This window comes from Felis catus, chromosome D1, assembly GCF_018350175.1.
Source record: "Felis catus isolate Fca126 chromosome D1, F.catus_Fca126_mat1.0, whole genome shotgun sequence".
Taxonomy (NCBI): Eukaryota; Metazoa; Chordata; class Mammalia; order Carnivora; family Felidae; genus Felis; species Felis catus.
Genome location: NC_058377.1, coordinates 86250903 through 86262305, shown reverse-complemented (window position 1 = coordinate 86262305; position 11403 = coordinate 86250903).

Here is an 11403-nt window from a genome sequence, read left to right as displayed (position 1 = left end):
TCTTTTCCTCTCTCTAAGGAGTGTGAATACACACACACACACACACACACACACACACACAGCACAGCACACTGGCTATAACAGATTTCCACAAAGTGAATACACCCTTATAATGAGCATTAAGATCAAGAAACAGAACACCATCAGCACCCCAGAGTGTTCTGTTGGGCATCCTCCCTGGCATCATGCCCAAGGAAAACCTGACTTCTTTTTTTTTAATGTTTATTTATTTTTGAGAGAGAGAGACAAAGTGTGAGTGGGGGAGGGGCAGAAAGAGAAGGAGACACAGAATCTGAAGCAGGCTCCAGGCTCAGAGCTGTCAGCACAGAGCCCGATGCAGGGCTCAAACTCAGGAACCATGAGGTCATGACCTGAGCTGAAGTCGGACGCTTACCGACTGAGCCACCCAGGTGCCCCCCTTTCTTTTTTAATGTAAAAGGTTTTTTTAAATGCTTATTTATTGTTGATAGAGAGACAGAGCACGAGTAGAGGAGGGGCAGAGAGAGAGGAAGACACAGAATCTGAAGCAGGCTCCGGGCTCTGAGCTGTCAGCATAGAGCCTGATGTGGGGCTCGAACCCAGGAACTGTGAGATCATGACCTGAGACGAAGTTGGACATTCAACTGACTGAGCCACCCAAGCACCCCGAGTGTCCTGATTTCTAATACCCAAATAGGTTTTGTCTGTTTTCTAACTTTATGTAAATGGAATCACACTTTATAAACTCTCTTTTGAATCTGGCTTCCTTTGCTCAATACTACGTATGTGAGGTTTGTCCAAATTGTGTGCAGTACTCTGTTTTTGAATTACACCTAACTTTTCAGTTGTTATTGGTCAGGGGATGGACTTTTTTGAAGAGTCTGGGCAAGCTGTCTTGTAGTATGCTCTATGATCTGGACTTGCCTGATCATTTCCTCCAAATGAGACAGCTTAACCATTCTGGCAAGAATACAACAGAGGTGAAGTTGTATACCTCCTGTGGCATCCTATGACGAGGCACTTGGTGTCAGTGTGTCCTTTACTGGTGATGCTAAGCTAGACTGCTTGGTTAAGCAGCTGCCTGGCAGATCTCTCTGGCAGAAAGATACCTTCCATTTTGTAATTAACAGGTAATCTTTGGGAAGATACTTTGAGATCATGTAAATATCTTGATGGCCAACCAACTAATCATTCAGTGGTTTTAGTAACTCTGGATGATATTTGCTTCAAGTCAGTTATGTCATTGATGTTGAAATTCTTAGGAAACGCTCATAAAATCAAAACACTCTTAAATACGTTCACTTTTCCTAACACCCCAACAGATACAAAATAAACATGCAGGTTAGTCTCCCTTTGTCTCCTGAGTTCCACCTTCTGCCTTAACTACCCTAGTCTGTACCCTGGGAAGTTGACCTTGAACCCTGTACCACCCCAATTTGCTTGTACTTGCGTATCTGGTTGGGTGAGGCCCATGGGAGCATGTTACTGGCAAGACATCAAAGATCAGAGAGGGAAAAGGTGAGGTGCTCCAGCTCTTCTTGCTGGCGGTAGCAGCGTCCATCACACCTGAGTCCCCACCTCATGCCTCTCCACGGGGCAGCTCTTAGTGTCCAGCAGCGGTGTTTCCTCCCGTTGGCCCTTCACCTTACGATGATAATAGATTCCTCCTCTTCCAGTCTGGGTGCTCTGGTAGTTCTTATTTATATACTTAACACTGTCCGCATCGCTGTAAAGAGTCCTTTTATTAAAAATCTCTTTAGGGGCACCTGGGTGGCTCAATCCGTTAAGAATCTGACTTTAGCTCAGGTCATGATCTCATGGTTCATGGGTTCAAACTCCACATAAGGCTCTGTACTGATAGCTCAGAGCCTGGAGCCTGCTTGAGATTCTGTGCCTCCCCCCTCCCCTCTTAACTCCTCCCCTGCTTGTGCTCTCTCTCTCTCTCTCTCTCTCTCTCTCTCTCTCTCTCTCAAAAATAAATAAACATTCAAAAAAAGAGAAAAGGTGGGTATGCTTTTTTAAAAATCCCTTTATTTAAACAACCTGAGAAATTCTGCTTCCTGCCAGGACTCTGACTGATTCAGTGAATTTCACTCCAAATGACCAGTTCCCATCTGATTGCTGGTTTTAATTTTGCTTTTGTCAATGGCATCACTGGCAAGGCTGCATTTGTCAGTAAAGACTACGTGCAGGGAGAAGCAGAAAAGAAATGGAAGAGAGTATCCTCCTGGTAGTGGACTTCCTGGATCCCAGCTTCCCTGAGCTCAGATCCACTCTACTTTTTCCAGTTTGTGTCCATGAACTAATGAAATTGGCTTTTGCTTAGGCCAGTTTGAGTTTGTGTCTGTCACCTGCATCCAAAGAGCCCTGATATTTGGAGGCAGCACAAAGGGTCGGCAGTTTGCATAAGCAAAGGGATCCGAGGTTTTAGAGACACACGGTGAGCTCTTCCATTTGTTTGAAGAGTGTAACCCAGGGAGAGCTCTTCATTCCAGTCTCAGGTTTCTGTGGGTGTTTAAATGAAACATTGAAAAACGTAGTATCTTTCACTCTTCTCTGTCCAGTTCCTTGAAAACAACCTTTGCTTGGTTGGACTTCAGAGTAGGTCTTCTATGCATCACTCATTGGTGAAAGGCAAACTGTAGAGAAACTGCAAGAAGGGAGAGTGCTATGCTCCAGGGATGGTGATAGTGGGCACCATACCCAACTCTGGGCTTGAAGGGCCAGGGAGAGGTGCAGTTATTAAACCTGGAGGCAAGGAGGGCATCGTGGCCACGTGACGGGAGCCTCGTTCCTATCTCTTTCTTGCCATTGCTCCCGCTGGCCAGACTCAGCAGATCCACCCAGCCTCACCTTCCTGGCTCAGAGCAAGTGGAGAGGAGAGAATGGATGTGGTGACATCCAGCACAGGGGCTCTGCTTAGTTCCTGGCCCTAAATGTGCATCACAACCAAGCACGCCAGATTCCAAATAGACTCAATGATCCAGACACCTTACCCTGGCATTTAAGAACTGTCTTTGAGGTTGATGGGGGGTGGGAGGGCGGGGAGGGTGGGTGATGGGTATTGAGGAGGGCACATTTTGGGATGAGCACTGGGTGCTGTATGGAAACCAATTTGACAATAAATTTCATATATTGAAAAAAAAAAAAAAAGAACAGTCTTTGAGAGGAGCTAAGTGTTATGGCAGAAAGCAAGGTTCTCAATCCCAATTGCATACTTAGACAAGTAGCCTAACCCATTTGAACCTCATCTGTAAAAGGGAATATTAATGGAAGCTGCCTCATAGGTGTGTTCTATGATTAACTGAGCTAATACCTTAAAATGCTTAGCACAGTGCTGGATACATCATGAGAGTTTCATCAGGGGTCACTTTTATCAGTATTGTTATAACCTTTGCACTTCATTCTGGAGAATCTCAAGATGGAGCAAATTTCCCCCAGAAAATATCTTGTAGAGAGACTCTTCCTCGACTTACAGTGGGGTCATGTCCAAATAAACCAATCAATAAGTTGAAAATATAAGTCGAAAATGCATGTAATATACCTAACTTATTGAACATTCCTAGCTTAGCCTAACCCATCTTAAACGTGCTCAGAGCACTTACATTAGCCCTACAGGTGGACAGAATCCTCCAACACGAAGGCTATTTTAGAATGAAGTGTGGATTATCTCATGCAATTTATTGAATGCTGTACTGAAAGTGACAAACGGCACGGTTTTATGGGTGCAGGATGGTTGTAAGTGTGTCACTGTTTACCCTCCCTGTTGGCACAGAGGGCTGGACGCTGTGGCTGCCACTGCATACCGCCAGAAACAGATCCAAATTCCAAACTCCAAGAACAGTTTCTCCTGATTGAGTGTTGCTTTCGCGCCTTCACAAAGTCAAAAAATTGTAAGTTGGACCATTGTAATTTGAGGACCATCTGTGCTAGCTTTGAAACTGGAGCATCTGAGTTCAAAGACTGCCACAATATGTTCCTCCTCACTGTGATCTTAATTTCTCTGAGCCTCAGTCTCCTTGCTATGAAATGGAGCACAAATCTCCACTTCATAGACTTAGACGGAGACCAAAGCAAATGAGATAAACGTACAAGAAATGTTTTTTAAAGTGCAGCGGCATTCTGGTAATGTCAGGAATTATAATTATTAACCCAGCAAAGAGTGTTCTGTGGCGAGCATTTTCCTGATGATTTTCTTTGCCGCTCTCTTATTGACTCAGTGCGTGTCAACAGATGACTCCATTTCAACCTACATGTCCCTTGCCCAGGCTAATTGCTAATTTAGACTTAAACTGTGCCCAACTCACGATTAGAATTCAAACCTTGGAACTCCATTAGGGATGCATAATGCTACATTTTCCTTCGCTGAAATTAATCAGCTGCAAATGATTAAATTACTATATATAGTGTGAAACACAACAAAGCTGTAATTTTTATATAAATTCCAGAATGTTACATTATTTCCCTTCAGCCCTGACATTGGAATAATTCTTCCACAATCATTGCTTTGTCTTCTGTAAAATAAAATTTAAAAAACCCATTGCTCTTCAAGCGTACCAAAGTCTGCTTTCAATATTTAATATGATTAATGTTTACTGTATTTGTTGTGGGGTTGTCTGCTAATTGTGGCGTTAAGCCACACCCCCTTTATCATCTTTGGGGGCTGAGGGATGTTGGTTCAGAACCACTGTTTGAGAAAGTATCAATTAAAATTCAGCTCCATTGAACACATGAATCTTTTTTGTTGTTTGTTTGTGGTGCCCAGCGTATCTGGTGGCAACCCTCTCCTTTTCTCCCCCTCTCTGAGCTGCAAGAACAGATTGAGATGCCAGGCTACTTCTCTGTAAGGATGTAGCCTGTGGTGAGGCCCCAGACGTGCCCAACAGGCAAGCGGGGGCCAGAGATATCTAGTTTGCAATCCCGACAGTATGCTCCTCTGGCAAAGCTCTCTGCCCCTGGAATGGGACAGGTCATTAAAGGAAGGCCTGGGTGTGGGGGAGGTGAGCAAGGTGTCTCAGGGCCAAATTTAAGAAGGCAGACTGCCCATTTGTACACTCCTGAGAGCCATTTCAAGCACCTTCAGATTTGTGCCCCAGCCACCTCACTCTTCCGGATCTTGCCTCCTTATGTACTACACCCCACATGCCTCACTTGATCCCACTCTGATTAAGAGTACTTTGTTGAGGGCCAGAAAACCTGAACGACAATCCAGTTCGTCCTGGCACCATCATGATAGACCTTGACTCCATCCCTTCACCTTCTTGGGTCTTTGCTTTCTCATCTAGAAAACAGGAGTAGTAATCTCCACTGGGAAGAGTTAGGTTTGAGACAGTGCTTTGTAAACTGCAGAATGCTCTCTAGATGTGGGGGTCATTGTCATCGAGTGGCGTGCATTTCTCTGGGTTGCCTTCCCACTGCAGCAGGCCCTCTGGTTCTCTCCTCAGAGCCCCTCCAGCTTTTGCAGGGAAACTCCAAGGAAAGTCTTAACGATGCTGCTGAGGGAAGGTGTCTCCCAGTGCTGTTGCTGCCTACAACCCCTTCCATGTAGTGGGGCTCCATTCTTCTGCTAGCTTGGGGGCCAAACTGCACCCACTCCACTCAGGCCACTTAGCAACTGTGGAATGATCTCTTCTCTTACCCCCTTCCATTCTTGCCAGTTCCAAAGGACAACTGCCTTGCTCTCCTACAGTCTGCCAGAGAATATGGAGACAAAGCATTCTTCCAGCTTCACTTTGTAGCCCTATCTTTCCCTGGAGCCCAGACACAAGACCACAGAGGCTGGCTTCAAAGTCTTCCCTCCCCATGCTCTCATGTTTCTTCCCCTCATGTCCCTCACCTTGGTGAAACTTGTCCCAGACATGTGATCAGTCCTTTCTGACCAAAGCTTGAGCTCCACACTAACACCTGGCCACACTGAGTATTGATCGGGAACAGTGTTTTGGGAGTGGCACAGAGCCTAGTGTGCTCCTCACTCCAAGAGCTCACAACCTCACGGGATATTCCCTCATGCCTCACCAAACCCACCTCAGAAGAGCCCTTGTGCATTAGTGGGCTCTCCTTCCATTCGTACTGGGAATAAGCTCTCTCCTGGACTGTTGGCAGCTAGAAAGTGGGGCTCCTGAATATTTTACCCTCTACCAGTTACAAAAGATTAGGAACCAACCATGTGCCATTTTAACATTGTGTTGTCCTTCCAGAACTGGGGAGAGATTTCTGCTGAACATCATTTCACACATTTTTCACTGATCTCTTTTGCCAAAGAAGTCACATTTGTCCAGTCTGGCTGGTGGACAAAGGAATGCTCAAGTGAGAATGAGATTGAACCCCATACCTTGACCCAGAACTGACACTGAGCCAGGGTGCACCAGCATGACCCTGCAGATTATTGGCCTACTAGACTTCTTATGTACTAGTTGGTCAGGAGCCCCTGCCAAGTGCCCTTCTGCATTGTTGATGCCCAGCTCCTTCCCTGGGTTCCCCAAATGTCCCCAAAATCCAACATAAAGGGCCTGGAACCCAGGGGTTCTCTCGGACCCGGATCCAGCATTAAGACAGGGTTCTTTCCAGTTGGCTGGAGCTCCTGCTGTGCTGGTTGTTGATTATTTTGGCGGTCACCACACCCTCCTAGCTTACTGATCACACAGACGTCCCCAGATCGTGGCTTTAAAAACCTGTCCCCCCCAAAAGTGTTGGGATCTGCTTAAAAGCATACTAAATGTCTTTTAAAAATTACCTTGGTGACAGTAGGTCTTGTCACTGACCATAACTGCCCCTGGTGAAATTTCCCTTCAACTGACAAACTCAGTTAGGCAATCTCAAACTGCCCCTTTATCCTTGGCTTTTAGAAAGTAATAACGGCACACTTGTACTGAGCTGCTCACAGATAGGCACTGCACTAAGTGTTCTACGTGAAGAATCTTGTTGAACCCTCTCTGTAATATTGTGACTTGTAGACATTATTATTATCATTTAACAGATGTGGAGACTAAGATTCAGAGAGTTTATGTAATCCAAAGTATCACAATAGGAAGTGTCAGGGTTGGGACTCAAGCCCAGGCTGAGTGACTCCAAAGCCCTTAGCCTTGAATCTGAACTGATATACAGTCTCATAAGTGTTATTTTCATCTTCCTGTTGTTATATGATCTCCACTATTCTAGTGCCCTGAGGAATGCCTGTGTGTGTGTGCATGTGTATGTGTGTGTTGGGGGTGTGGAGGTGGGGGTGGAAGAGGGCTGGAGCAGGAATGAGCATCTGTAGGATGAAGTTACATATACACATATGGTTGTTGCCACATCCCTGTTGCCTGTCATTTCTGTGGATCCTTCTGATTGCCTAGGTTGTCTGAGATTGAAAGCTACTATATGCTAAGGGCTTTGATTCCTTTCCTCAAAACCCAGATGAGTGCCACGTGCAAGTCAGTCTTCTGTTAAGGTGTCCAGATTACAACGGGGGTGAAGAGGAATAAGTCAGTAAGTGAAAACTTCTGGAACCAGGCCAGGGGAGACTGCTAGCCTTTTTTTTGCCAAGATGAGCCATGCCGTCCTTCTTCTCCCTGCCTTCCTCCCTTCCTTTTCTTCATGTCAACACGGAGAAAGGCATGGGAGGCTTATTGAAGAGCTGTGAGAAATAGTAAGGGCCCAGAACATTTCTTATTTCCAGACTGTGTATGTGTTTGCTGGCCTGGGTAGAATGGAGACCATTTTGGTGGATTCTGGAGGCTTTTTTTTTTTTTTTTTTTTTTTACCCTGAATTCCCTTCAGAGTGGTTCTCTTAGGGGCAAACAATTTAAGATTCAAAACAAAAGTGAAAAAGAAAGAGTGGAGATGATTCCTCTGAGATATGCTCCTCTTCCAGAGCAGGTGAAGGCTGTGCCCCAGCTGTGCCCATCCATTGCCTCAGATATGTCCAGGCCTGGAAAGACTCTGTCCTGTTTACTCCCTGGAGGCTGGTTAGCCTGGTTGCCTGCTTCCTGCCCTCCTACCCACACATCTGAGAGTGGCCAAAATGTCCATCATTTTTGTAGATGGGGTTTACTGTGTACTGACTGGAGAACATTGTGGATACAGAATTACCTCCTCCCCCCCCCCCCCCCCTTTTCACCTTTCAGCTCAAAATTTCACTTATCATTAGGGTTTGGATGAGCTGCAAATCCAATCCAATCCAATCCAGAAATGCCGACCTAAAAGTGTAACTTGAATTTTTCCCTAGGCCAAATTAGGGGGAGGATGTCAGTGGAGAGAAGGAGAGGAAAGGGGTCTCATTGAATTTCTAACACTGTTGTCTTTCCCGGTGTAGGAAGAATGGAACCCTGGGCCATGGATCTGAGCATGGGCAGCCCCCCGGTCTGGGTTGTTTCTTCCAAGTGCCCCCGCCCTACTGGGGAACGTGTCCTCTGCCTCAACAGAGGCTCTGTACAGGAACCTACCAAGGCCTGCAGACAGCAAAGCATCTGAGATTCTGTTGATCTGGAGTGAAACTTGGCCGGAGGCAGACATTGCCATTGCGCCACCTGCTGGAAGTTTGGGAAAAGAATCTGAAACTGTCAGTTTGGCTGTAGCTAGTTAACATCACACTCCTACTGATTATTTTTAATACTTCTTATTTTGTCTTATTACACAACTTAGAGGTTTGTTAAGACAATTTAGGAAGTTTATATAAGTAAAACAAAAACACAAAAATCACTCACAGTCTTGTCACCCAGAGATTAACATTTTTTTATGTTATGTTGTCTTTCTAGTCTTTTTTCTACTTAGATATGAGTAAATACATACACACTGTTAGTCTCATTCAACACACGTTATTTTATACCCTGATTTTCAAGCTCAACAATGTCTTAAGCATCTTTACATATCATTAATTATAATCTGCAACATGACTTTTCCTAGCAGTTTTTTATATATCCCTGAACCAAGATTCTGGGGTATCATCCTATGTATTAAATACAATGTTATCTATGCTTTGAGTTTTTTTCTAAATCTAATTTTCCCCTCCTCTTTTCTCCCCTTCTTTCTTTTTCTCCTTCATTCCTTCTTTCCTTCCTTCCAGCCTTTCGTCTTTATTTATTTCTTTATTTTCCCTCTAGTAGAAAAGGTCTCAGCAGATGTTGTTTGGAGCAGTTCCTTGCAGTATCTCTCTCCCCCACCCCTCTGTATGAAGAGCTCCAGAGACTTCACACTGAGCCCTGGATCTCTCCTCTAGGTGGTCTCTGCCTTGGAAGACAGGACACTGTATTCTGAATCGATATAGGCAAGACAGATGGGATCTCAATGTAGTGCTCCTCCAGTAAAAAAAAACCAAAAAGCTACAACTACTGATCACTTACTCTGTGCCAACCAAGCTCCATTCTACAAAACTTTCATGATTATCATGGGGAAGCATCCAAAACCCCTTTTGAGAGAGAGTACTTCTCCTTCCTTCTTTCTATTCACTGGATAGCTCAGGACACTGTACTTGAGAAAAGCAGATGAACTTGCCCAAGGTCATTAGCTCTTAGTCTGAAACCTCAGCATGCAGTGATCACCTATCAAAAGGAAACAAAATTAAATGAAAGGGATTTCCAGATTCCCTTTAAAGAATTGCACATTTGGCAACATGGGTTTGTGCTCCCCCCACAGCAAAAATCAGCTCAACACTAGACCAGCCAGGACTCTCCGGTTGTACCATCTCTGGCCTTCCTGTATTCTCCCCACCACAGAGGGGGGATGCCTTCTGTGAACCACACCATGCGGTGGTCTGGCCTCATCTGACAGAACAAGGGAACTTACAAAGACCATGACAGGCTTGGGGCTTTAAGGCTGTCTGAGAACCAGGGTGTGTTTTGGCCCCCAAAATCGCTCACCTCTCCTATCTGTGGGTGTGGGGATGGACCCTTAGGGTGCTAGACCAGGAAAGGAGGGACATAGAGATGGCTGAAATGGTTGCCATGGGTGCCATTACCGAAGCTACTGGAATAAATGTACACATGGGCAGATGGTAATGGTTGTGTTAGCTTGGTTGGTTGACTGAAGTCAAAAAATAATATTGGCCTGAAATGAAGTTGCTAAAATATAGAACAGGAATTGGCAAACTTTTCCTCTAAAGGGACAGGCAAGTAAAACTTTTAGCCTTTGTGAATCACGCAGTCTCTGTTGCAATTTCTTAATTCTACTGTGGCAAGGCTAGAGGGGCTATGGGTGATATGTAAATGAATGGGTGTGATCGTGGTCCAATAAAACTTTATTTACAAAAACAGGTGGTGGCTTTCTTTATGAAAGGGGTCCAGTTTGCTGACCCCAATATAAAAGAATAAATAGGAGCATCTGGGTGGCTGAGTCAGTTGGGCGTCTGACTCTTGATTTTAGTTCAAGTCGTGATCTCAGGGTCTTGGGATCAAACCCCATGTTGGGCTCCATGCTGAGTGTGGAGCCTGCTTAAGATTCTCTGTCTCTCTCACTCTTAAATATGGAGAACAAACAGATGGTTACTGGAGGGGTTGTGAGAGGGAGGGATGTGCTAAATGGGTAAGGGGCGTTAAGGAATCTACTTCTGAAATCATTGTTGCACTATATGCTAACTAACTTAGATGTAAGTTTTTTAAAAAAAATAAAAAAAAAAGGATTCTCTCTCTCTCTCCCTCTGCCTTGCTTGTGCTCTCTCTCTAAAATAAAAAAATAAATAAAAGAAAAAATATAAAGACCTATCTTTCTAAATAAGGGAGTTGAAGTGAATTTATCCTGTGAGAACTATGCACTGTTTAAACTGAGTTGATTCTATTTTCCAATTTTCCCCAACTGAACCTTCCTTACATAGTTTCTCTAATTTCAGTGATTTTGGAAAAGATCCCAAATAAAACCTCTCTCTGGAAATGATTTGAGACTGGGTATGGGCATGCAGATTTGGATTCTCTGACCTGGGTTATTTTCTAAGCTGTGTGAGTGTTTATGTTTCCAGAAGACCAGAATCCTGGATGCAGAATTTCCACATGTCATCACATCAGCAAGGCAAGGTTACCCCCAAAAGGGACTGTACCTGTTGGGTACCCCTGTCCTCCAAACACTTCCTTCATGGAACTGGCTGAATAATATCATTTTAACACAGCAATTTCCAGGCCTTGAAAAGTGACTTGAGTCAGGTGAGGAGGAAATTTAAAAAATAATAAGAAAAACCTAAGAAGTCTAGGTATCTTTCCTAAGTCTGGAGTCTCCAGATTCAGGGTTTAGGCTCAAAAAGAGAGAAAGAAAGAGAGAGAGAGAGAGAGAAAATGGGCTCAGAGCAGGCCAGAGAGTGAAAAACCATAGGAGGGGCTCCTGTATTTGTGTTTTACTCGAAGTATTTGGTGGCATATGTGCATAGGGAGGAAGGGGAAAAGGATATTTCTATGCTGTTAGTACAGATAGATAAATTCTGTGAGATTGGAAGGGAAGTGCCTTGGAAATCCAGGAATT